Consider the following 25670-nt stretch of genomic DNA (forward strand, 5'->3'; position numbering starts at 1 on the left):
CACCACCTGTCGTGGGCGGACGCTTTATAATGAATGAATTTCGGCCAACTCACACAAACACACAACGTTTGGATGTGGAATTATTCAACCACAAACTGTCAGCCTGCCAGCTTAGGGCTTAGGTTTCGTTGACCGGAAGTTCACTTTGCTTTCAAACGAGTTCAATCTGTGCACAACATTCCGAAACAAATTTCCCAGCGTGATTTATTTGCATATTAAAATATCAGATAATTTATTATGATTTACAGTGTAAATTTAATTCAATAACAAGTGACAAACTATCCTGCTTGGAGGGTTACCAAGTTCCCCCACATACATTGAGGAACGCAATGTGGTGAGTCGAGTGGTTGGCCTTAGACAACTCGGCTTGTGGTGACGCTTGCCCTCGACCGCAAACCCGCTTAAGAGGAAGGTTACATATACTCAGCTCTCAGCTTTACCTGACCCGCCATGCTGCTATTCCTCTAGTCTAGTAGTCTAGTGTATGTGCACTTGCTCGATGCAAAGCAAAGCATTGGTCAAGAACGGTTTTCTCCTATTCCGCCCTACCTTTGGTATCACTACTCCACTACACCGATAGAATAACATGTGTTACGAGCTCGGAAAACCACGCAAATAGACGAGGAGCAAAGCAAGCAAAGAACACTTACCTAGGATGTGTGGGTATTTGTGGGCGTGAGGTTAGGTAAATGTGTATGTGTACGCACAAAGGCTGAAACACAAAGAGAAATTCGAGAGTTCTGCACCCGAAACACTGCGTGTTTGGCCAGGGAAGCACCTCTCGTATTTGCATTAGGTCAGTAAAGCCCACCGCATTGCAAATACCTATCGATAGGTAGAGATTCAGCGGTGGGTTGATAGTCTATAGAAGATCCTGGATTGAGAGTAATGTGTTGCATACCTTAGTAGATCATGTATATTACATTGTAATATATATCTAATTTTCTAAATCAAACATTATTGTGTATTTTTATTAAACTGAAATAGCAAAAATATGGCGAAATATGTTTTTAACTTTTGAACAAATTATACCACTTAAAATATCTGGGTCCGCAAAAAGCGAAACAAAACAAACGAAACACATGTTTTGAATGTTCCAGAAGCAAAATGCACACAAAAAAACCTGACGCACATTAAGAGTATGAACGAATCAAGATAGCTGTTGCGCTGATTTTACTTGTTTAAAGTGGTACGGACGTAAATAAGACACGATTGGGAAGCGGCGCAAAGGCGGAATGCGATCGGAACTTGGCAGGCAGTCGTGAGCGAACGTTAGAGTGCTGCGTCAACGTAAGGTAAGCATTTGTTTCTTGCGCCCCACGTTGGAACCTTTCTATCTGACAAACCACATGAAACATGAGCATGTACAGACAAAGAATGCTTAACGCAATTGCTTGCTAACTAAGGTAAGGAAAACATCCACAAAACAAGATATTACATTGATATTACATCAAATGCATGTATAAAACTGTTCAATTAGCATTATTACCATAAACCACACTTGTTGTAAAACGTTTTCTGTTGAAATATTTATTAATTTACATGACTTAAAATTCTTAAGATTTTCAGAGGAGTCTTTTACTTTGTTTCCGTATTTCTGTCTTTTCTTGGGGAGATAACATTTGCATCCGCTTCGTACAAAAATCCTCTTTTGCCAGAACAGCAAGTCTATATAATAAAATCTTTGCCTTCGTTTTAGTTTATTTAGTCATACGCTGTTCATTGAAGACTCGCGCTTGTTTGCCGCTTGCTTTGCGGCTGCGTTACTCATCTTGTTCTCTGTTCTTAGCATAAGCATCGCGGATGAAATAATATGCGGATGCGCTCACGCTCGTAGTAACTTCTGGTTCTGTACTTTGCGAAAATTGCCAAATGGCATTACGTAATACGCGCTGCCGCGATTCACGCTCTAATTCGTTGGGAAAACCGAGAAGAGTTCAATTTAGTTTTAAGTATTTGTGCTTCCGACTTCTGCACTTCCACGTTGCAAAGAAGCTGGCGCAGCGGGATGGTGGCATACTACTCAAATGAGGAGCGATTGTACGCTGTCAGACTTACAGAAACGAATTTTGGTTAGGCGGGATCTCGGCGCGAGTTGGCAGGTTTTCAGGACAAAACTCAAGACCCACGACTTTACGGTTGTGTTTCCAACTTGGAGGCTACATGGCCGCAACCAGGCCAGACCAGAAATATAACGGAAAGAGCAAGATGGAAACTTCTTTTTGCTTTAAGACGACGATCATATTTCATATTGCCAGTAAAAGCCACAAAACTAACATTTCTGACTTCATCACAATAATGCTATTCTAGTTTAGTATTCATTATTTTAGTATGTTTCATAAAAACTATAAAATTGCAAATAATAAAAGCATTATTTGCATATTTATAATCCTACCAAGTATATTATTTTATCTGCGCAATGATATAGTCGTATTTAATTTAGTAGATACTATTATTTTTATTTTACAACTCGCCGAACTTCATTTTGATCACTTAAGTTGGCAAAAACTTTGCTACCGCGATGAAAAGAAATACTCAGATGAAATCAGAAGCAAAGGCATGCAAGGGAAACTCCCCAGGACGAAAAGTAGAAATTCTTGTTTATGTCGTCAAATTGCATCCTTATTACTCAAGCCGGCGAAAAACTTTTTAGTTCTGAATATGCCAAAAGAACTTATTTAAGATCCTAGAATAAAATGAGTGGTATTATGTAAAAATCAATGATTACACTAATATACTTTGTATAAATTATAAAAATATTATTATTATTATTGTAATCCGGTAGAAAATTTCAGGAAAAGTTTGTTAAAACCTTAAAAAGTGAAAAAGTTTAAAAAACAAGTAAAACATTGCAAAATATTCTTCAATTTTAATACAAAAGCTTCTTTTTTTGCGTCTAATCAGCTTTGTATAATTAACTATTCTGTTTCCATATTAACATAGTTTTAAAATTTTTTTCTGAAAGTAAATTTTTGCAAAAAGAAAGAAAACCGATAACAAAACTTATTTTGAAGCCTTTAGAACTCAAATTTAATCTTCTTTTACCGAATTTTTCTTTTTTTCAAAATAATTTTTTCAAGATACTTAATTATCCTTTAGATTAATTTTTTTCCGCAATACCACATTCAATCGCTGCTATTACCGTTCCGCCTGGAACTCCCTTCACGGTGAGTAGACGCGTATAAGTATTTGTTAGGACTACTCAATTTCCCCAACGACTTATCAAACCGTAGGGGCAATTGGGCGCTGACTGCATGTCGGATGAAACCAGGTTCGTGTCGACTGCGTCGTATAAGTGGATCGGATGACAACGAGCGCAGCTTCAAGGAGGACTCCAACCAGGGAGCGCGCTGACATTTACTAACTTCTTGTCGGGCGTACACCGACAGTGCGATAGGTAGAGAGACGAAGATCAGTCCCCAAAGGTCTTAAAGATATTCGACAATATCCGTCCACTAATGCGCCAGCCGGAAGTATGTCAGGAATTGTAGGAATTACAGGAACAATCAGTAAGGACATTTGCTCCAACATTTCGGTAATTACATGAGATTTACCGAATTGAAATCAATGCAATTTTTATTTTGATTTTTTTAGAAAAAATTAAGAAAATAATAAAAAAAATAAAAAGAAAAACGTGGGTGATTAGTGCCAAGTGTGAACGACTTATTAATGTCTTTAATTAATTTTGCGCGAGAATTTATCTTTTTTGTGTGGGTCTTTTCTTCTTAACTTCTTAGTAAGTACTATACTTCTCGGCATCTTCCGGCCACGCCAGCCCCCGCACATAATGCAAACGACTTAAACACTTAAACTTCCACAAAGATAAGTTTCAACGTTTAATTCAATTACTCAATTAATTCTTTATATAGTGTGTCATCAATATTAAATTAAAACACATCAACATAAGAATGCCATTTTAATAATTGTTCTAGTGTCTAGTGGAGAATATTCAGATACCGTTTTCATTACATTAAAATCAAATTAATTTCTGAATCAAGGCACCGAATTCTGTACCTACTTGAAAGTTCATATCCTTGCACATATTACACTGTGTAACGCTTCCAGGCGTTCTTCTCGCCTTGCATAAAACATCGCCCTGGCTGCTGCACATATATATTGTTCGTCCTCCGTCCTTCCGCAAACGCCGTCGTCGTCATCCGGGTCCGCGTCGGTCGGGGACTTGAGTCGAGTGTAATGTCCTCCAGGGAAATATCACTACAAGTATGTGCGCTTTGCGTCCTCCCAGCGCAGCGCAACTCTCAAGCTCAGCAAACTCAGTGGATTCACTATGTACTAATATACAGTGTGTCACTGACTTTAATCACAAAATAATTACACCGTGAATAATTAGTATTTAAAGACTAATTTTACATTAAATTACTGATTAGCTGCATAATTTTATTAATTTTATGTAAAATTCTAATTTAAACACTCTGTATATTCAGGTAGGTGTAGGTGTAGGTATATACCGTAAAGATATGCGAAGAAGTTGAGGAAAAGTGAGTACAACATTACTCTACATAGTCGACATCATCAACTCGCTGCTCGATTCAAGACTTTGCGGAGAAAAGCGAGACGTTCCACTTTATGTATTAAGGCAGTATGTCCAGGTATAGCGCAATAAAACAAAATAATGAACAAGTTAAACTTCCACCCTCGCGCACGTCGCCAGTCTAAAATGTTAAAACAAGCGCTGGAAAATTCAAGGCTCTCTTCGTTAAAGTTATTTTACTTATTCGTCTCCGCGCTGGCAAAACCACAAGAGGAATAAAGTGCTTCCTCGCAGGTAGAAATTGTGCAGCGGTCGGCTGTTTCGTTAACAAATTGCGCTCGCGGATGCGAAAGGATGATTGTGTGGCGTTTACCGCGCGACGTTTATAATTCCTACGTCGAGTCAAGTTTCCGGGTGAATGCACTTTAAATTAGGCGGATGATAAGGCGCGCTTAACTTCGACATGATGAACATGCCTACAATTGAGGTTAGAATTCCAAAAACACAATAATAATTATTATTTTCCGCTGATGCTTAATTCTTTTAACTTATTTTGAAAAATAATAAACGAAGTTGGAGGGAAAAGTTTCGCAGGTAAATACATCATGTATTATTTTCCCTTCAGCAGCGTCGTCCATCTTCATCGTCCTTCGGCGCTCGCGTCCCACTCACCCACCACGCAATTCGCCTACTTTAACATCCCACTCCCACATTTTATATTGTATTTACTCGTCGTTCGTTCCTTCGGGTCATTACATTTTCTCCTCTCCTTGCGCCTGCTTCGTTTTTTCCCACTACTTTCAACGCGTTCGCTCCCACGGATTTCTCAGGCGTTGGCGATATTCGCGCGTAAATTCCCCAAACGCCTCGACGAAGAAACTTCACTAAGTCATCCGCAAATACAATAGATAGATGGCCCTCGATGAGTTGACGCATCCTAGCGGAGAACAAAGACGGGCGAAGGCGAAAGAGTTTATTATTATTAAATACGTGTACGCCGAAGAGACAACAACAAGAATAACAAGCAGTTGTGCACTGCTTCGAGCTGCTGCCGGGGTTTAATAATACCTATAGTTTTACTTTGTTTACTTTGTGTCGCATAAGGGGAAAGATTACCGCCGGCGGAGTTGTGTGTAGGATGTGCTGCCTACTTTGGCACTTCTTGCCCGTCGCTGGGGCTTGAAAGAAAGATGAGGCTTCGCAAAACTATACGCGGTTTAATAAGAGTGTGCTTAAAGTATTTAAAGTTTGCCATTCTTCCTTTCAGCACGCTCACGCACGCTTACTTCTTAGCTTTGATGGCGGGCGATAGACGAAACAGATACGACTTGCCAAACTGGCATTATGGCGAGCTCTTTGTTATGTTATTTTATAAGTTTTGTGTGTGTATAAATCGTTGGCTACACACCGTGTTTTGCCTGTTCATAAATATTACGCAGAAATTATCTGGAATAATCAAAATTTGGTTTCCTAGAAGAGAAATTCAATATTTTACAATTTATGAGATTTTTCATCATCATCTAATCTTTTGTATGAACTGGTGCAAAAGCAGAATTTTATTAATTCAACACCGAGGCGAATAACAGCATAAAGATCGCGCGTTAGGATGCGTCAACGTTAAAACGGAAAAACACTGCTTACGAGTGCACTGCTTTTATTTCTTACGTCCTACAGCGTAATTCATCTTCTGCCCACAAATATCCCTTTGAAATTATACTTTTATAGAAAGAGAATATTGAAACTTAATTTGCGCACGTATAATTTTTAATAAAATTACTAGATTTTTCAAGTAGTGTTTAAAAAATGTAATTCGTTTTTACTCTCTTGTTCCAGACATAGTATGTGTCAGTTCTATCCAATAAAATTCGCAATTTTATTTTAAAAGAGATTAATTATAAAGGAATAGTAATAATAATAATGCACTTCAAGCGCATCTCGGATTCAACTACTTAACTATATCTATAGGTTGAATCTCAATGCCAACTTTTATCCTATAGAAAAGGGGCTGCCTTTATGGTTTTCCAGCAATTATTCAAATTTTCTCGCAGTAAAAACCATCCTTGGATATTAACGAACACTTTAAAAAGAATTGGCCAAATTGGTCAAAGCGTTGTGGAGTTATGCGCGCTTACCAACAGATTTTGCGATTCGTTCTTATATTGGTGATTAAAATTAAAAATAAAAACACATTACTTTCAATGTTTTATACTTCTGGCATCTCCTAGAAATACATTTTAGGTACAAAATTACGCCAAATTGCTACAAGCGATTTCGGGTCCTAAGTAAGAACGATGCAATTGTGCTTGCAGCAGGCTCGTGACGTCGGCCGCCACTGCTTAAGATAATCACTTACCAATATTGCCCGGTTGGCGGCCGTGGAAGCTTAACTTACCACTTAGAAATGCCACTTTATAGAAACTATCAGCAGCTGCGAAACAACTGGCAATAAGGATAACAAGGTTTACTTTTTCATTTACGAGCTTACGCTCATACCTGTTTACATAACACGCGCGTAATTTTTATTTAAATATAATATTTAAGCATGTAAACACTTAGTGAAAAGGATAATAACATTATAACTAAATAATGGATTATATAACGTTTCCTTTGCAATTATTTTCGTATAATTTCCAATATTATCTCGATTTCTATCAATTTATGCAACGAATTTAATTCTCTCACACCACAACCGCGTGAATTTAATCATTAACGCAACGAAATTGTGCTAATTAATTTCCTGCATGTGAGCAACGCAGAGCGTTAATTAAAAACCGCGTTGTATAAATATTAATTAATTTTATTAATGATATTCCGACAAAATTTACATTTTGTTGATATATCTCAACGAGCACCGACAAACTAGTTCTTCTCAAGTATTAACAAAAATTATTATTACATTATCTCGGTCAATATTTATATAAATTTTAAATATTTATAACGTTTAACAATGTGCAGTACATTAACCTTTGTTTTCTATTTGAATGTCCGTCACTTTTTCCATCTCGACTTGTCAGCAGTCAGAAATCCCATTTGAATTGCAATATTTGCTTCTCTCTAGAGTTTACTTACAGCCTCTTGCGAATGGACTCGATTTCGATGTGCGTGCAGTAAAATATGCGCATATGTTTTTGACTGCTTCTTGACGTTGGTGGAGGCGCGCGCGGCCACAGAGGCAAAAGAAAGCTTTTGTTTCTTTTTGGTTCTGTTCGATGCCAACTGTAAGTGCATTGGCATTATCCATTCTGGTTCAAAGAGAAACAGAAAAAGGTAGAAAATGCGTTTCGGTGAGTCTGAGCTGGAGAGTTTTATGAAACAAATCCACTTTCCATCGCTTCCAAAGCTCCCATCTTTGTTTTTTTTTTCCTAGGCTGATGCATAGAAAAAGTGGTCTTTGATTTTATCTTAAATTTGTTGTTTGATGTTTTAGTTTGCGGTGTGTGATTAATGTAAGTTTTTTAAAATTCATTTTAAAACCAAATTCTTTCGAGTTTTTGAAAAATTTTGACAGTTATACTTTTATATCTGGAGAGCGACTCGTAGATTAGGTGCGGTTAGAAAATTATAAATTGCCGTTGGCGCCGAGCCGCGTTTAGCGGCAGCAACGGAGGCGGTGGCGAGCGATATAAATGAAAGACGATAATGTCCTCAAATAAATTCCCATATATGCGAAGCGATGTCGGCCGCTGCCTGGGACAATGCGATGCTGCTTAAAAGGATTTTACTACCCTATGCAGCATGAAGACGAAGAAGAAAACTAGAAAGTTATATTCAGCAAACGGCTAACGATTGGACGAATGCGATTTTTCCAGACTAACAAAGTCGATAGAATATAATCTTTACTAAATTTTCATAATTTCAATTTAAAAAAATCTGAAAATGAAAAATTTACATATTATTTGTTGTTGATCCGTCGCAATATGTTTCGCAGTTGGAGTCTTGTGGTGAAGTCATTAGAAATAATGTAATAGCAGCAGTAAACAAAAATTGCGCATGCAATACGCCAATTTATAACGTTGAAATCAATTTTTTTCTGTTTCTTCTACCACATGTTCAAATTTCCACTACGTGCCTGAATGTGCAACTTTGTATCGCCGCGGTATTTGTGATGGGTTTACAGGATATTGTGAGCATTTTTTGCAAATAGCTTTATACCTGAATTTATGCAGCCAATTACAATTGGAAGGAAATATAGGTCATCGCGTTTCTTCATTCACTCGACAGCAATGCTATGCGCACTATTGCGTTTCATCATTTTGTATTTTTTGCATACTTTATTTTTGACAAATGATTAATCGTTAATGTTGCAGACGTTAAATTTATGCCAGTTTGTACGATGTGCAGTCAACCGTTGAAATACAGTATTTATTTTTAGGTAGAGGAAAAAAATTACAAAAGGCTGTTTTTTGGTTTTTTGAGCTAGCGGAGTAATAGAGGATGGCATAATAAGAGTAGAAAACAATGAATTACATCATAAAAACACACGTAAACCAAAAAACAAAACAAATTGAGAAAAAAAAAGATAACACTATAAATAATTTGAGTAGAAATTGAATTACCCACAAACCAAATTACTTTAATTTTACGTAATTCACTGTTTTCTACTGTGAAACACTATTTTAAACTTTTATTTAATTTTACGTGTGGGTAATGGAATCCCTAGATATGTTTCCCATTGATAAATTAAGCTAACAAAACAATTTACATAATAGGTATCGTAGTAATTCAAACTGTCCTATCAGTTATCAGCAGTTCCATCACTCGGCTCTGCTTGTTTGAACGAGTAACGACACAACAACCACCACTCCACCCGCTCAGCCACAACATCAAGTAGTAGCATCGAGTGGTGTCTTCATATTGTTCTGCTCATTACATTACGTATTCGATCGATTAATAATAAATCAACGATGCAATAAACGAGCACCATCGCCGCTCGGCTCGCTCACCGGTGATTTCTATTATTCCTCGAGACTTCGTTGGCGTTTGTGCAGCGGTTGAAGCCGGGGGTCGATGGTTATTAGTCGTCCGTACATGGCTAAGCACTCGACACGCTTTTGTGGGCCGGTAACATTGTTGTCCTTCGGCCTATTGTTCCTTCGTGTGCTTTGTTGTCCTTCGGCCTATTGTTCCTTCGTGTGCTTGTTTTGTCTGCGCTGACGAGCGAAGCAAAGCAAAATAAACAACAATCATTGCGCATGTGCGCAGCGCGCCCACCCGTCGATGCGCGGGTGTGAAACGAATGTAAAGTTAATAAAGCCAATAAAGCGAATCGTCACGCGTTTTGCGATGACAATGTGTAACAAAACACGTCGTCAACTAGGACAAACGCGGCAAGAAAGCGAAATAAACGACATCGATATATCGCCAATGCGAACTTCACATTGAATGGAATTTAATAAATCACATAGTTAACAATCAAAAAAAAAAAAAAAAAGTCGCAAAATTTAATTTAATTTTAAAAAGAAAAAAAAGGTAAAAAATTTATTTGAAAAAATTAAAAATTTTGAAACTCAACTTGAAAAATATTGCAGATTAAGCAAATATATAAGCAGAAATAAATTTCTGACGGCGTGAAAAAAGCAGCAATATATAAACCCTTATAGAATTAGGATATCTACCTTTTTTTTGAAATCAAATAAAAGAGCATCCCATTTGCCGTATTTTCTTGCATGTTTTTGGCGCTATTTTTGAAGCAATGCCACCGAAAGTGGGTGCAAAAACCTTTCCGTACAATGAGCTATGCATGAAAATATCATTTCTGTCCGATTCCTACGTAAATCCCACACGAATTGCTTTGCTCTCCGTTTCCACCAGCAAGCACGCCAGTCGGTATGAGTATGTATAAAAAGGCGACCCGATAGAATAGGATATGGCTGCGTGGAATTGCGGAATAGCTTGCAATGTTCACACAGAGAAAGAAGATATGAAATATTATATTAAGGGACGACTATCATTCAAATCATTATTATACAGTGAGTTTTGCATGTGGAGTATCTTGTTAGAAATCACAACCTGCAATTTTATATACTTTTCCACTACTAGCGCCATCTAATTGTAGTGGTGTGAACAAAGGATAAAAAATCGCTGAAGTTGTTTGTCACATTTAATACAAATGATGTAATTTCTTGCTATCATTCGATTCGAAAGTCGTTGCCGTGTCGATACGGTTGCCAGGTGACTCCACCAGACCTGTCGTAATTGTAAATTGATATCATCGTGGCCGGTAACGAGAATTAGATTTCTCCCGTTTCCGACGCGCATTTCTTTGGTGTGTACGAAGGCTTTTTACCGTATAGTTTGCTTTATCTCACACTTTAAGCTTTTGTCGGCGGCATCGCGATCACGCGCTAGCATTATTAAGGTGTTGGTCATGTTACGACTTCAATCAATCTCGCACTCGCGTGCTATGTATTTGTCTGCATCGAGTCGGAGGAATAAGAACCTGAACGAAACGTTTCGAAATTGGAAAAGCTTTTCTTCCACCCACGTACGGCAAATGTGAGGTAACTAGGTTTGTGTAGGTATACATTTCTTATTTACGTGTGGTAGATGTGTGCTGATATCGATTATCCATTATGGATGAGAACGCATCGAAACGAGGGATTTCCAGGCTCCTTCACACTATCAACTCAATGTAAAACATTGCGCGATTCTCTTTTTTGCTTTGTGGACATTTTTAAATGTAAAAATAATTCACTTCAATTGTATTTTTTAGGCAAATATTTTTTTGTGTTTATGGGCAACCCAAATAACATTTTTTAATTTTGCGAATTTAAATTGAAATGTTTTTATGCGAGCAGTCAGTGTGAAAACAATAATATGCTACCTCAGCAACGAGCGACGAGACCCGCTCGTAATATTCGGATATAATACGTAAGCTATAGGTGCGCACGGCAGAGAAACAGATGAATAACGCGCAGCGTGGTCGCCCAATATTGATGGCAAATCGTTGCCGTGTGCCCCACGATGGGACGCGAGTGCAGTCGGGCGAGCGGAACGATAGCAGCGAAGAAGGAAGGAGAGCGCGCACACCGAAGGCAATTTAAAATTGATGTTTTCCAGCGCGACCATCCATAATACACGGGCGTTACTTGAGGAAAATGGACGCAAAGCAAATGGCACCCGTCTGGTGTACCATAATATAGAGGATTTCTTTGCAGCGCTGAAAACACCGTCGCGCGGAAATTGCACGAAATGCAAGATTATGAATGCGATGAAACTGGACTTGAAAGGAAAGCGAAAAGTAAGAACTTTTTTTTATAAAATATAATTCAACGAAATTATCAAAGTAACTTAATACTAGTATATGGTTTAGTAAGTGTGTGAAAATTAAATTATGACGAAATGTAATTTTAATTAAGCTTATAAAAGCAAAGTAGGTCATTGTGGAAGCCGTAAGTTTTTAACTCACGGGTCACTAATTGGAAAGCGCATAAACTCATATGGATAGATAAAAAAGATAATTATAATCCATGAAAGTAAAATGACAAGACCTACTGAAAGCACAAGCTCATAACTCAAAGTTTTTGTTCTTGCGGAGGCGACATATCTCTGCACCGAGCTCGTTTTTTATTCATTATCTCAATTTCAGCTTCAACTACAAACTTTGCAATTGTGAGGCAAACTTTTTTCTTCATATTCCTCAACTTTTATTTCTTTACATTTTTTATATTATAGATTTAGCTTGTAATAATGTCGTAAGCTTTTAATCCTATAGATTACGACTCATTTTTTACAAAAAAAAGTCGGAATTTGCGGAATTTAATTCGTTTTTTGTAATTTATTTATTTGTTTTCTTTTTATCTTGAATTTCTTGTATTTGACGCCTCGGTTTATTTGCCCTGTAGGCTAAAACATGAATTATTATGTTTGTTCAGTCATACGTTTAGCGAACATGTTGCATTCTACTCGTACTTCAAATACAGCGCAGCAGATTTAGGAGGATCTGCATATCAAAGATTTTACTGATCCATAAATCTGCCTGGGCGAGTCGAGAAAAGTCTTTTTCAATGTTTTCGCTGTATTTCAACCTCGCTAAAATATAAATAAATAAATAAATATTGAACTCTTTGTTTAAATTCATTTTTAAATTAATTACAAAAATAGCTTTTAAAGAGTAAATATTTTTTTGTTTGTTTAAGTGCACAAACAATTTTTTAACCCGAATGGAAAATATACATTTTATGGATTATGGAAAACATTAATTTTATTTATAATAATGAATATACTATTACCTTTTTGATTAAAATAAATATTTGATAAATCAAAATATTAAAAACGAAATAATTTATCTATAATATAAAAATGAATCGCAAAATTTGTTCGTAAGCGTATAACTTATAATATTAATATCTATAATATAAAAATAAATTGCAAAATCTGTTGAAAAGCGCATAACTCAACAACGCCTAAACCAATTTGGCTAATTTTATTTAAATGTTCGTTAAAGTCCAAAGATGGTTTTTACGGCGAGAAAATTTTGAATAATTGTCGGGAAAACGCTAAAAGCAGTTCTTTTCTATAGGATAAAAGTTTTCATTGAGATTCAATCATAGTTATAGTTAAATAGTTGAATCCAAGATGGCGCTGAAGTGCATTATTAGCAATTCTTTATTTAATTAATTTCTTTAAAATAAAATTGCCAATCTTATTGATAGAATTGACTCATATTATGTCTAGAACAAAAGAGTAAAAACGAATTACATTTTTATTAAACACTACCGGGACAAAGTCGCGGGCAAAAGCTATCGTTTGTTATTTTGTTATTTCTCTAAGTGACAAGAATGTCACTTAAGAGTTATGACGTTATCTAATTGTTTTGTAACAGATCGTAGTTTTATATAATTGATAGCCTTAAATATTTCAAAGTTTTGAAACTTTCACTGAATAGAAATTAAATTAAAGAAAATGTTATCTAATTAAATTTAATTCGTCTAATTATAAGCGGTTTATAACACTATAAAACTAACGTTTGTGTTGGTGAATCGCACAAATTTTATGTGAGTTCATAAACGTTATAATGCGCAAACTCATTTACGTGTTCTTTTCTTACCATGACGATAAACCCTAATATCTTAATAGTCATTATCCTTAATATCTTGACAATTGACTTTTGCATTAATTAAGAAGAAAAAATTTCAAGTTTTGAATTTATTTTACCTTCTCAGAGTAGAATAATTTGTAGAGAAACTCACCTGAAAACAAAACAAATATTAATTAGTAAAGCAAGCAAATTATGTAATTTGCAGTTAATTATACATGGTGCATTTTTAATGTCCTTCCGCCATAACGACTTTCTCCCAGCCACGAACGTGCATGACGGACACGCCATGTCGATCTAACACTCATTACAAACATCGGTGCACGGTAATTAAAACGATGCATTAGTCGATTCTGTTTTGTCCACGACTTACCATATGAAATTACAGCGTGAATTTTATTCGTGTCTCCAAAAACGTCAAATCGATCGATTTTATATTGGATTTTAACGAAACTATTGCACAAGAATAATTAATTACGATGCATTAAATTGAAGATGCTTTACTAATGGAAAACTGAACGGGTGGCGACGAATTCGCGCATTCGTCAAAACGGATAATTAAATGAAAGCAAGTCTGGCGAAAGGACGATTGGAAAAGAAACTAACTCAACATCACAGTCGGCCGATGGAAGTAAAAATAATGCTCGCCGAAGTTTAATTAACGCCTGGCGTCGCGTTGTTAAAGTGCGTTTAATTAAAAAGTAATTTTGACATTTTGCCCTTTATCGAATCGTCAGCGCGGGAATCGTGAAAAAAAAAACGCGCTGGATGCAATTGAACATAATAAAGATAATGAAAATAGCGACAAGATAATAATAATTCGGCGAGTAATAAGCCGATCAAAATCAAGGCAGACAGCAATGAACGTCAAATTGCGCAAATTCTGCGCACGCTTCTGCCTTTATTGTAGATATTTAATTGCAATGCATTCGAAACGGAATCGAATTTTCTGGTGACGTATTGTCAGCCATGTGCACTTGCACTTTGAGCGCACAAAGAGCCAATCCTTTTGTTCCAGGCGTAGTTTATTGGCATTTTTATTATCCATCGCGTGTCATCATGCTTGGATGCACGTACACTAAGTTTTCCTAGTTTATTGCGGGCGTTTTCCTAAAAATTCACTTCGTTATTTATCAATTTACAAAGTAAAACTCACTTTTTAATTAGTTGAACGCAATATGTTGCACTTTCCTTAGAATCCGAGGGTGGATAACGTATGTGAAATGTACTTTCTGCCCATTTTCGTTGAAAAATTTCCATATCACGTTTTTCACATCACATTGAAACGTGCGCATGTCGTCGACGTTGATGTCCATCGTTTCGTCCGTCCGATGCGCACCCATTGAATAGGGTGAGAGTGCCCCCCGACGTAACGCGCTTCGTTTTTTGCATCGTCATGCACAACGCGGCAGAAACGTCTATAAGTTATGTTTAGTCCAAGCTCGCGGTTTTATTTATTCTGTTCTGCTCACGCTGCGGCCCACACAGCCCGTCGCAGTCGTGCGCCCTCTTCAGCGTTCGCGTCGTTTTTCGTTTCGGCGTTGTTGTGTGTGTGACTGCTGCCCAGCGCCGTGTGCCTCCATCTTTTCCTGCAGCTCACGGTGGCGGTGAGGGGCGCTTTACGACGCGATTGCGCACCTTGGTTTTGCATATTTATTGCTGGCGCATACGCTTTTTCAAACAGAATGGACGTGAATGCGGAGCGCGAACGTGCGTTGAGCAAGAGTGGTGTGGCGTGCGCGTACGTTGAGCGTTAAATTTTCGAAACGCCAAAGAAATGATGATAAAAAACGGAGCAGAAGTCATTATGATGCGGGCGGCGGCGGAACGGCACGAGAATGAAGCTTCTGAAGCGAATCGATGAATGGGATTTACGAGTCGTCAAGCAAGTAAACGCAAAAGCAACAACATTTCGAAAATCCACAGATATTTTACAAATCAATATTAGATACACCTATATATCTTGTTGTATTTTATGGTAGGCAACCAGTTGTTGCGTTACTCACAAACCTCCCCACCTAACCTGTTTCGACGACTGTAGACAATCAAACAAAAAAATACATCGCACAAATATTTGAAATAAAAATAACAAATATGAGTAGCTTGACGTGTATTTGCTGAAATGAGTTTTTCGTCAGTCTGTATGTACGTACGCTACCCGCAAAGCTATCTGTACATACGCGTACGAAGAAATACGAAAGGTGTTTGGGCAAATCGAAAATCCGGCTTTGCACACGTCGCCGCGTCGCGTCGTCATGTCAGTAATAATAACTCGCGAGTACACGGTGCGTTCGTTATCTCGCAGCAAACAGCCATCAGCAACGCCGACGGCAGCAATGTCGTATCACCGCGTATCATATTCCCAGCACGAACGTTCCTCCTTCAGTGAAAGCACAAGAAGTCTCACGAAACGTAAACGAAAGTTAACATGCTCGAAAAGACAAATTATTACATTGCAAAAATTAAGATTTCTGCAATTCAAGACTCAAAAAGCTTTTGTTTAAGGTATATTGATATAAATTTATCAAAAATATTAAAATGACTGTTTACCATGGTGAACGTGCCGCTCGGTTGGGGAAAACGACGCCCGACGCCATCTTGATTTGTAATAGGCACGTCTTCGTCATAACGCTTCGTACGCAATCAACGTAAAGTTGTGCCGCTCTCACGCCAAGGACTATCAATTTGTCGTTGGTATCGAGTATGTGCGTCGCGTACGCGCCCACCACACGCGCCTGCATGACACCGCCAATTTGTTTGACGAGCGGCCCGGCCTTCTTGCAAACACTTTTCTGGAAGGGTATTAATGCAGGAGCGACGCTGCGGGCTTTCTAGCTTCCAGCAATTCTTGCTTTGACCTTTATTGCAACACACAATCTTAGTTTTCTCGAAAATATTTCTCTCGTGTAAGTTATTTTTTGTTTGTTTTGCTTGGGTGAACTACAATGGCTTCAAAGTGAGGTTATGTGATCGTACAAAGAGTATTTTTTTGTAAAATATTGTACAAGTTAACAAGCACTCAATATTGTTCGCGGAAACAGAAAGCATTGGCTTTTAGTTGTGATAAAAATATTTTATTTTATTTATAAAAATAAGTTATAATTAGTTATTTATTCTAGAAAATGGTATTATTTAATTTTTTTAATTTTTTTGATGCGATGAGCGAATTTGCTTTGTTTGTTTCTATTTATATTTATAAAAATTATTTACGCTACTTTATGCGGCTTGTCTAGCATTCTGTAAACGCGTTGTGCGTTGTTCGTTTATGCTAAGAGAGTTTCGCCATTCGAGCGTGGCGGCATTTCGCTAAAAAGTCGAAACTCAGAGCGCCGGCAAGGGGGCGCGCTCAGTAATAAATGAAGCATAAATTTCAATGCATAATGAATGTTTGCATTTATTATTTACCACCGCCGCCACTGCTGCTCCATTCGACCTCGTTCTGCGTTCCCGCCGAAGTGGAAAACGCAGTTCAGCAGCTGAGACCGGAGTTTTCTCTCATTTTCAACCAAGAAATAAACGGAAAAAGCAAACGGATTTACTTTCACTTGGTTAAATACACACGTGTGCAAATTCAACAAACCTTACTTACGAATTTAAGGCACGCAAGGAATTCCGACAGCAAATTGTTTAGCGCCATTAAATGGACTCTTCCGGTCAGGTTAATAATTATTAAAAAGAAATGATAATTTAAATTAATTCGTATTAGACAAATCCTCACAGTCGGCTTGGGGACGACGTAAATATTAATATAGAAAAGTTGCCGTTCATTTATTAAGTTTAATCTGCGATAGTCATAGGATTAGACGCGATTAGCTCGGGAAATAATGTGCTCCGGAAACGTGTTCGACGTAAACGCGCAACGCAAGACCTGGAAATGAATCCGTTTCCTAGAACATACAATTTTTTGCTTTTTTGTTTTCTTATTCGCATTGGTAATATTATTGCGTGTATTCATGACTTAGTCCAATACTTTACACAAAGTATTTATAGAAGAAAAACTTTATTAATATTTGTTTTAATTTTTTTATGACTGTAAATATAATGTGACTTATAGAAATGAAGTCGATTGCTTAGGTTCACGTACGAGCCAAATCGAATCGAAATGAAGTTCGAAGAGTCCGAGCTTTATAAGGGTCTAATCTCTGGGGCTATATTAAACCGGCTCACATACCTCGTGTCCTACTATTTTACCATTCTAGTTTGCCCCTTTCACCTGCCGCAGCGGAAGGCTTCCAGCAACTCTTTTGCTCCAAAGATGCGGACGAGAGCCAAGTTAACCTAGAACCTGCGTGTTTCTTCATGTGGTGAGTGTAAGCGGTAGAAGTGAATTTTGTATGCGTGCGAAGCCAGCTCCAAGACGGCGGGGCAATCCCAAGAGGAATAAAATATGCCCTTTGGTTTATTTCATTCTTGTGTAGGTGGATGTGTGCGTGTGTACTCAAAGTATAGTTAGTGATACTCGCCGCAAATTTGTCAGACCCTGACCACGTTTTCTATAAGAGCCATCAGCAGTAAGATATATTATCGACTCATTACAATAAATATTTTCGATACGGAAGGTTCAGGTAATTATTGATTTATTGAATTCTCGTGTTATTTTACTGATTTTTTTTATTAAACGTTATTTTTGTGTAGAAAAAATTAGAAAAAATTGAAAACATAAAAACACCGCTAATTTGATTATAAAGTAAATACTATCAACATGATTAAAATGTATAAAGTTAACATTTCATCAGGGAAACAAAAAGGTGTAAAAATATGTGGTCATGAGGTATTAATGGGATTTAGGCGTGGACGGTCTAAGCGATTGGATGATAGAGTGACGAAGTAGGAAATACAAAAAATCATCAAATTAAATTTGCTTTCTTCGATAAAAAAGAAACGGGACAAAAAAGCTTTTAGGGGCAAGTGAAAACTAAAGCAAAAACACACTCTCAGTTAGTTTTACCATATAGTTTGTCATTATTTTCAGAATTTATCAGATTTTCAGCAAAAACAAAGAAAAATCATGCAATTTAAAACAATCTGTAACAACAGACCTATAAAAATGTACCATTTTAGTGTAATTTGCAGTTTTATTCCTTTCTTAACCAAATTATTTAAGCATGGCTTTAATCAAAGAGGTTTTTTTTAAATTTCAATTAAATATACAAATAGCACACACAAATTGCGTACAACGTTTGCTAATTACAGCTTATAACGCATTACAGAACTATAAAAGCAGGAGCTATTATATTCAGAATAATAAACTTTTGTTTTTTATTGTGTTTTTAACTACTTGCTGCAATAATGATGCCGCTCAAAATGGTAACAAAAGATTCCGAATGCTTACCGCAGCAGCTGAGCATTTTAAACGTTTTTGCTCATTTAGAAATGTTTGGTTTTGCAAACTCTCGTTGTTATTCATAACAATAGGTTTCCAGAACACTGTATGAACCATTTGTTCCCGCGAATCAATTGATTTTTTCCTTTTAAAGTTACAATTGTAATTGTTCACCCAAACCAGCATAGTCAAGGAAATTTATATTTAAATATAAATCTGCAATAAGAAAGTTGTTGAATAGTTTCCTATTTAAAGTGGGCCACATGCACCTATTTCCTGTTTGCGTTTTTTTCTTTGTCGCTAACCCCGCCCGGCGCCTTCCACCACGCGCTTGATGTAAATCTATTCGCCTAGTAGGCGATGTTTTGTGTTTTATAAACCCGAAATCTACGAAACGCGTCGCGGTGGCAGCGAGTTTCGAATGCGGTTGGATCGCAGATAGAAGAAAAAGTAACAAACGTGGAAAACACATTGGTTGCAGCAACAACTCTCTGCAATAAATAAATGCGTTCGCGTTTGGCCAATAATTTATTTTTGCCACAAGCCACAACTTTATCTCACCGCTGCGCCACGACAACCTGACACCCGGCAAGTCTAACAACATTCCAACATTGGATTTTTTACTTTTTTTTAGCGGCAAATTTTTATACAGACTTTTGTATGGTGTTTCCTGAAACAAATCTACAAATCCTTAAAATTAAATTGTATTTCATTTTTTACAATTTTTTGTAAAATTCTCAATTTGGTCAGCAATAAAATATAAATTTTAATATATTATAAGATGACACAGAAAAAAAGAGTTGAGAAACTAAGATTTGACAAAATTTAACAAAAAATTCCATTTTAGGTCGCGTGAATAATCGCGAGTCCACTCGTCAAGTTATCTGTACAACTGTGGCCCCAGGGAACTTGTTTCATCGCTGAACTTTCGCACGTAAATGCTTTACGTGTCCAAAATTTCCCCAGCGTCATTCATTTTTGTTTACGCAGCCTAAAAATGTTCAAACAATGAAAAAAACGGTGGACAAAAACATACAATTGCGCATTGAAAATATATATTGCTTAATCATAACTTAACCTAAATATATATTGACATAAACTTACAAAATTTTTTTGTTGCAAAATTAATGTTGAATAAACAGTTTGATTCAATAAAAATCAAACGTTAATTTATATTAGCAGAAATATCGCATGGAAAACTTTCAGAATGTTTAATCAAAATGTTTTTGGTTGTTTCTCTTGTTTCTCAATTGTTTTCCAATGTTTTCAAACACGTCTACTATGCGCACAAAAATTTCCACGCTGATTGAAAACAGAAATTCCAATTTTATCAACGTCGGGCACTCGCACTGATGGTGGCTTCAAACTTTTTGAAAAGTTTGCGCGTTTTTCAACTCAGCGTGCCTGTTTCTTTTATTTTTCTATCACACTCACGTTTCTTCGCTTTATTATTTATACGTGTATATTTTTTTCTATTGATCATTCTTACCACCCAGTGCAAGCCGCATTGGAGTTGAAGACAAAAGTTTGCAACAAACGTACAATAGTTGCCGAAATGCGCTGGAAGATATACGAGGGTGAGTGTTACGGCTGAAGAGGCTCGGAAGGTGTAAGGTTGCTAGACGTTTGCTTTTCGTGATGAAGTTTAAATTAATTTTCAAACGAAACGAGGCGTCACGCGCACGCATCGCACCGCAAAACTAAATGTCGAGGACCTTTCGCTGCCAGGCCCCAGACACATGTATGCACAAAGTTAAACAACATGTTGAAACTAAATTAAAACATCAACGTTGTGTAATACGCAATAAACAAATATTTTTTAACCAAAAAAATAAATTCGTCGATTGAAAAATAATTGTTGAGGTTAAAGTCCTGACAATAGAGTGTTCATTCGAGCCAATCTGAATTGTTCCCTCCACGTTTACTTTAATCGAGCAAATATTAATCCGAAAAGCCGATAATCCGAGGCTGTACACGCTTCGCAGCAAACGGGGGAGTTTGGTCCCCGAAATTCTGGAACCAATGTACCAGATGCATTTTCACTCGGCGCAACATTAACGCTAATATCATTTAGGTGTGCGCATTGTACGCGAACACCGTGGTCAAAATTCGAAGCAAATAACAAACAAACACTAAACGTACAAGTTCCATAACGATAAATAGTTACTTTGCCAATTAAGAAGAAGAAAGCGCAGAAGCAGTTGAATTCAAGTACCACTAGCGAAATCTGTTGACAACGAGTATTACTACTGACCAATATTGAACAAACAACGCAGAATCTCCAGAATTTCCTATTATAAAACTAAATGCGACTATTTTATTAGCTAGAGTAGTGAAAAAAGCAAATTATAATACTTTCAACAGACTACTTTCTGCTTTTACTTATACATGCACTAATTGATTAGTCGCAGCTCCTCCTGAACAAAGAGAAAGGGTGAGCATAACATGAACGCAACCCAACGTGTTCATCATACCGGCGGGTCTTCTAATCGCATTTTCATCTTATATATTATTCATTCGCAATTATATTGAAAAGGATCCTCCTATGCATAACGCTGCTTAGGCACATTGCTCACACATCATATATTCAGCTTGTGTTTCGAAATATTAGGTTCTGACTCCGGGAATTGAACAAAGCCTTTCACTAAGAGAATGCGGCCATGCGGAACAAATCATTTTAATGCCTCGTGTAATTACTTTCTGAATAAATTAATGATTATTCGAAATGATTTGCTGCTGCAATATATCAAGCAATTAGATTAAAGGTGTAGATATGAAATGAAGTAGAAAGGTATATTACTAAATTCAAGATGGCGACACTTCAACTACTTATATGATTATAATTAACCTAAAATATTGATTGAGTGTAAATTTTCCAGGCGGTTGATTAAATGAAATAAGAAGTGTATGAAACTCATGCCGTGTGCAGTATTAGTGTGTAAATGAAGTCGAATTGAGTGGCGGCAATGGCAGGGAAGCGATGCTGAAGCGGGCAAATCGAATTTTATGCCTTTTTCACGTTCCTTCAGCGTCCATAACGCGAAGGAGAGTCCATTAATCTTTGACATAAGTGCGGCGCTCACATAAAAAAGAGAGGCCGTCGCCGGCGATGGCGTCGAAGACGCGAACCGGTGAAAAACTATAAAACAAGATGATTATGCCGAGGCGCGTAAATTTTTTTGCCGGCGTGTGCACAACGCAAAGCTCGCAGTCTCCTCGCCACTCTCCTGGCAGGCATTTTCGGATCACCCTTTAAAAACATTCGTCGTGCTTTAACTCCTTTTGCTTCACCAGATCAGTTCGGGCAAAATGAAAGGTTCTTTTGACGATTCAGTGGCAGCGCCGGTGTCGATTTGACGTCCGTGTGAATTCGATGCGAGTCTGAGAAGTGAGAGCGCGCCGAGAGCCGAGAGCACGAAAAGCGTCTGAATGGCGCGCTCTTGCATAAAATATCGGGATATGGCGTGGGCGTGCTTTTTTTTGACCTGACACGTCCTCGATCAAACGCCGTGGATTTTCTGCTGGTGGTCGACGCAGCCACATCAAGAAAGGCTTAAAGAAATAAACGCCATTTCCATCGTTTCCATTGCGTCCACCGCCACATATTTATAGAACATTTCCGAGCTCTTTCTACCTTCTTAGATTCTGTGACGCTTCCAAAGGACATATTCTTGTCGGGAATTTCTCGGAGAGTAAATCTGCTATCGGCACCGCTGTAGAAATCGCCAAACGCGCTTGAAATTTAACGAACCGTGCCTAACGGTCTGCCCAGATCCAGTCGGGCGTTTTCCACTTTGGTAAATCAGCGGCGAAAAACAGCTTTTAATTGCCTCGGCTAAACGTCGGCCAGCGGGCGAAAGGCCGCACTGTGGGAGACATTCGCTGCCGCTGACCAATGTGGGTAATGACCATCAAAAGCGGCTAGACCTTATATTTCGGTATATGACCTGCTTTTATAATTGCCTCACAAGTTTTTGCGTATTCAAAATCTCAAAAATAAAACATTCCATTAAGCTCTCCGTAACAAAATGAACATTTCTTAATTAATGCGCTCAATATTATGATGTTGATTCGCAAAACTCTCCTGTGATAGAAGCGAAGCGTTGGAAAGCCGACGTGGTGGCAAAGGAAACGCCGGCGAACGCGCTTTGCCAAACGGAAAGGGCCTGGGATGAGCCGTAGCACCCTCTCATCGTACCCGCATGCAATATTATTATATTATTATGTTATGAACGCGCTTTGCGTACGGAAGACAGTAACTACGATGTATGTCGGCGTTACTTCCCTGCTCGTCTGCATGAACATGCACACAGTCGGTTAAAGAAGCGCAGAAACGTGGAACGGGTGAGACTCTTGTATTAGTAACACCGCATCCAAGTCGGTTGGCGCGCCGGCAACTCCGGCAACCACTTTAAACGCGGTGAATTATTATATTAGATCCGGACGGATCTTCGCGGGTGTGTTGTATGGTGTAAGTGTGTGCGTGATGCGTGTGCACCGGCAGCGCTTTCACCGAGCTGGATGAAAAGCTTACCAGCCACCACGCATGTCTAGCTCGACTCGCCACAGAAAAGAAGCGAGGAGATTTTATGGTAATGCCTGGAAAAATTGAAAATTGTGTGTAATTTGAAAGGCTTTGTCATATATCTACTCACATATCTGATTAAAAATATTCCACGGACGTGAATTCAATATTGAAGTCAATATCTGTGGATTACATCAAGCTATACTAATTTAATTTCAATTCTTGTGATATAACGAAATGTATTACGATTATCTCTGTCATTTGTCATTTTTTGAGGTTATATACCTCAGTACCAGTTACTAATAGCAGATGGCGCTCGTGACAGGTACAATTTTCTTAATATAAATCATTATTTATGAAGATAATATACAATAATTACAAAAACTGGCATATACCTAGGGTTGATTAAAGATAGCTTATCTCTTCATGCATCCATTATTTTTCCATTCCATGGTCTCAATTTTTAATACATTAATACACAACAAATTTTGATTTATGACGTCTAATGACCATTGAATTTTGTAATTACTGCCAGAAACATACGTGCGTACGCACACGCAGACAGATAACCATGCATAGTCATGTAAATTTCGTCAATCCTGGTACGCACGCAGAGAAAAAATATAAAAGAGTGTATTTGGCAGCAGCTGGAACGCGCCGAAAATGGAAAGCGTCATTACGGAGCGCGCGTCATCACCCGGCGCGTCAAATATTAATGAAGGCTTCTTGTTTCATTCCATCGCATATCGTGCACCTCGCGCCGCAGCAAAATAAAAGTCTCCCGCTGAACGCGCGTTCATAAAACAAAACTCATATCAGTAGAAACGTAGCGAACCAGTAATAACTGCGTACGCCCGAATGGAGCGCTGAAAAAGTAGACAAAACAATTCGTGCGCGAAACGAGCAGCCGAAGAACAAGAGGCGCGTAATGTTATGAAAATCAAACACATGGAAATATATACTATGGTGGGCATAGTAATAATGATATAAACAATACTCTGAAACGTATCAATTACATGTTTTTGTTAAAAAAAAAAACAAAAAAAAAGAGTTAGATTTGTATTTCTTGAATATAAAATCAATTCTGGAATGATTGACCTTAAGTTACAACTTTTTCTTTGGCATATTTTCCTATGGCTTGCCCTTTAATACCCTCAACATTAATACGATTTATGATACATTAATAGTCTCCTACATATTTGTGTTTGTTACGGGTCACACGAAAGGGTTTCAACACGCACCTACTTTTTAGCAGGCGACGCGTGGATTAAACGTTGATTAACCTTTGATACCGTCGAATCGCACCCAGCGGGGCGATAAATGTGTCTGGGCGGTGGAATTTTTCAAATTTACCTGCAACAAAACAAACAATTCTCATTAGCATTAGAATTACGCTCAGTATCGATCAATTTTTTACAATTTGCAATTTTTTGAAATATACAGCAATAAATTACAATGGCAAGGGTATCAAATTAATTTGTTGGTCGGGATTGCGTAAACACACACTTTATGCGCCAGCTTATATTGAATATCGGCTGAACAACTAGTCAATTAAGAACAGAGGCACACATTGGCGGCGTACCACAACAAAGCTTGTCGGCCGACCGAAAACTCGCCGGCTCTTCATCGCATCTGCCTTTGCCCTTAAAGCAACCCCAAATACTATCAATATAATCGATTATATGTCGACGGCGGCCACACGCTCACTTCGCGCACTTTGCTTGCCGCTCGCTGCTCGCTTTGTATACGATCAAGACCCTTTTTGCAAGAGCAAGTGATGTAATGTACACACATCCACAAATATTAAGTAATGTGATATTGAGGAAGGGCTCAGTGTTGGTGCCTATGCTATACAGCTTTCAAACAAATTCTGCTTCAGTGCATACATCAACATTCTTTGATTAAAATTTATTAAGCTTCTATGTATGAATAATAACTATTAACGTTTATTACTATAACTGAAACGATTTGAAAAGTCACTCTAAAACACTACAGTGTTTAGAAATCATTTTGAAACCATTTTCATATTATACGCCATTACTGCTGTCAAGTTCAATTAAAATATTTCATATTTCAATACATATCAGTTTTATATATAATATATTTGATTGGTTGTGTGATGCAATTCCATATTTTGCTCTGGAATTAATTTTACGCTCGAATCCAAATTCGTAACCACTTAAATTTATAAACTATTTCAATTACATGATTCCTATACACTGGTAGCAATAGAGTACCACTCTTGTTATCATAACCTTAAAATAAAGCCTCTAAAATTCACCATAACCTCAAA

The 25670-nt window shown here is 37.6% G+C and overlaps 1 protein-coding gene and 1 long non-coding RNA gene across 5 annotated transcripts in view; both read right to left on the reverse strand.

The window, feature by feature from the left end:
• LOC135798683 (neurotrimin-like) overlaps positions 1-25670 on the reverse strand; it is a 132785-nt gene that overhangs the window by 75909 nt on the left and 31206 nt on the right. The window contains exons 2-3 of one of the 4 annotated variants that reach the window (XM_065311589.1): positions 24619-24730; positions 13649-13683 (exon numbers count right to left, since the gene is read on the reverse strand). The exons of 1 other annotated variant lie outside the window; for it this stretch is intronic. The gene's annotated coding sequence lies outside the window, so the exon portion shown is untranslated. Of the gene's footprint in view, positions 1-13648; positions 13684-24618; positions 24731-25670 lie in introns of those variants that run through there. 2 more of the 4 variants (XM_065311591.1, XM_065311592.1) reach the window with 2 other exon arrangements.
• On the reverse strand, positions 22843-23646 carry LOC135798844 (uncharacterized). Its single transcript, XR_010549790.1, has 2 exons — positions 23508-23646; positions 22843-23451 (listed from the first exon to the last, which is right to left on the reverse strand). It is a non-coding gene; the product is annotated as an uncharacterized lncRNA (long non-coding RNA).

The sequence above is a fragment of the Atheta coriaria genome, unplaced genomic scaffold, assembly GCF_025399875.1.
Source record: "Atheta coriaria isolate IRGN ID8LTWV9N9 unplaced genomic scaffold, Caltech_Dcor_3.1 hic_scaffold_9_pilon, whole genome shotgun sequence".
Classification (NCBI taxonomy): Eukaryota; Metazoa; Arthropoda; class Insecta; order Coleoptera; family Staphylinidae; genus Dalotia; species Dalotia coriaria.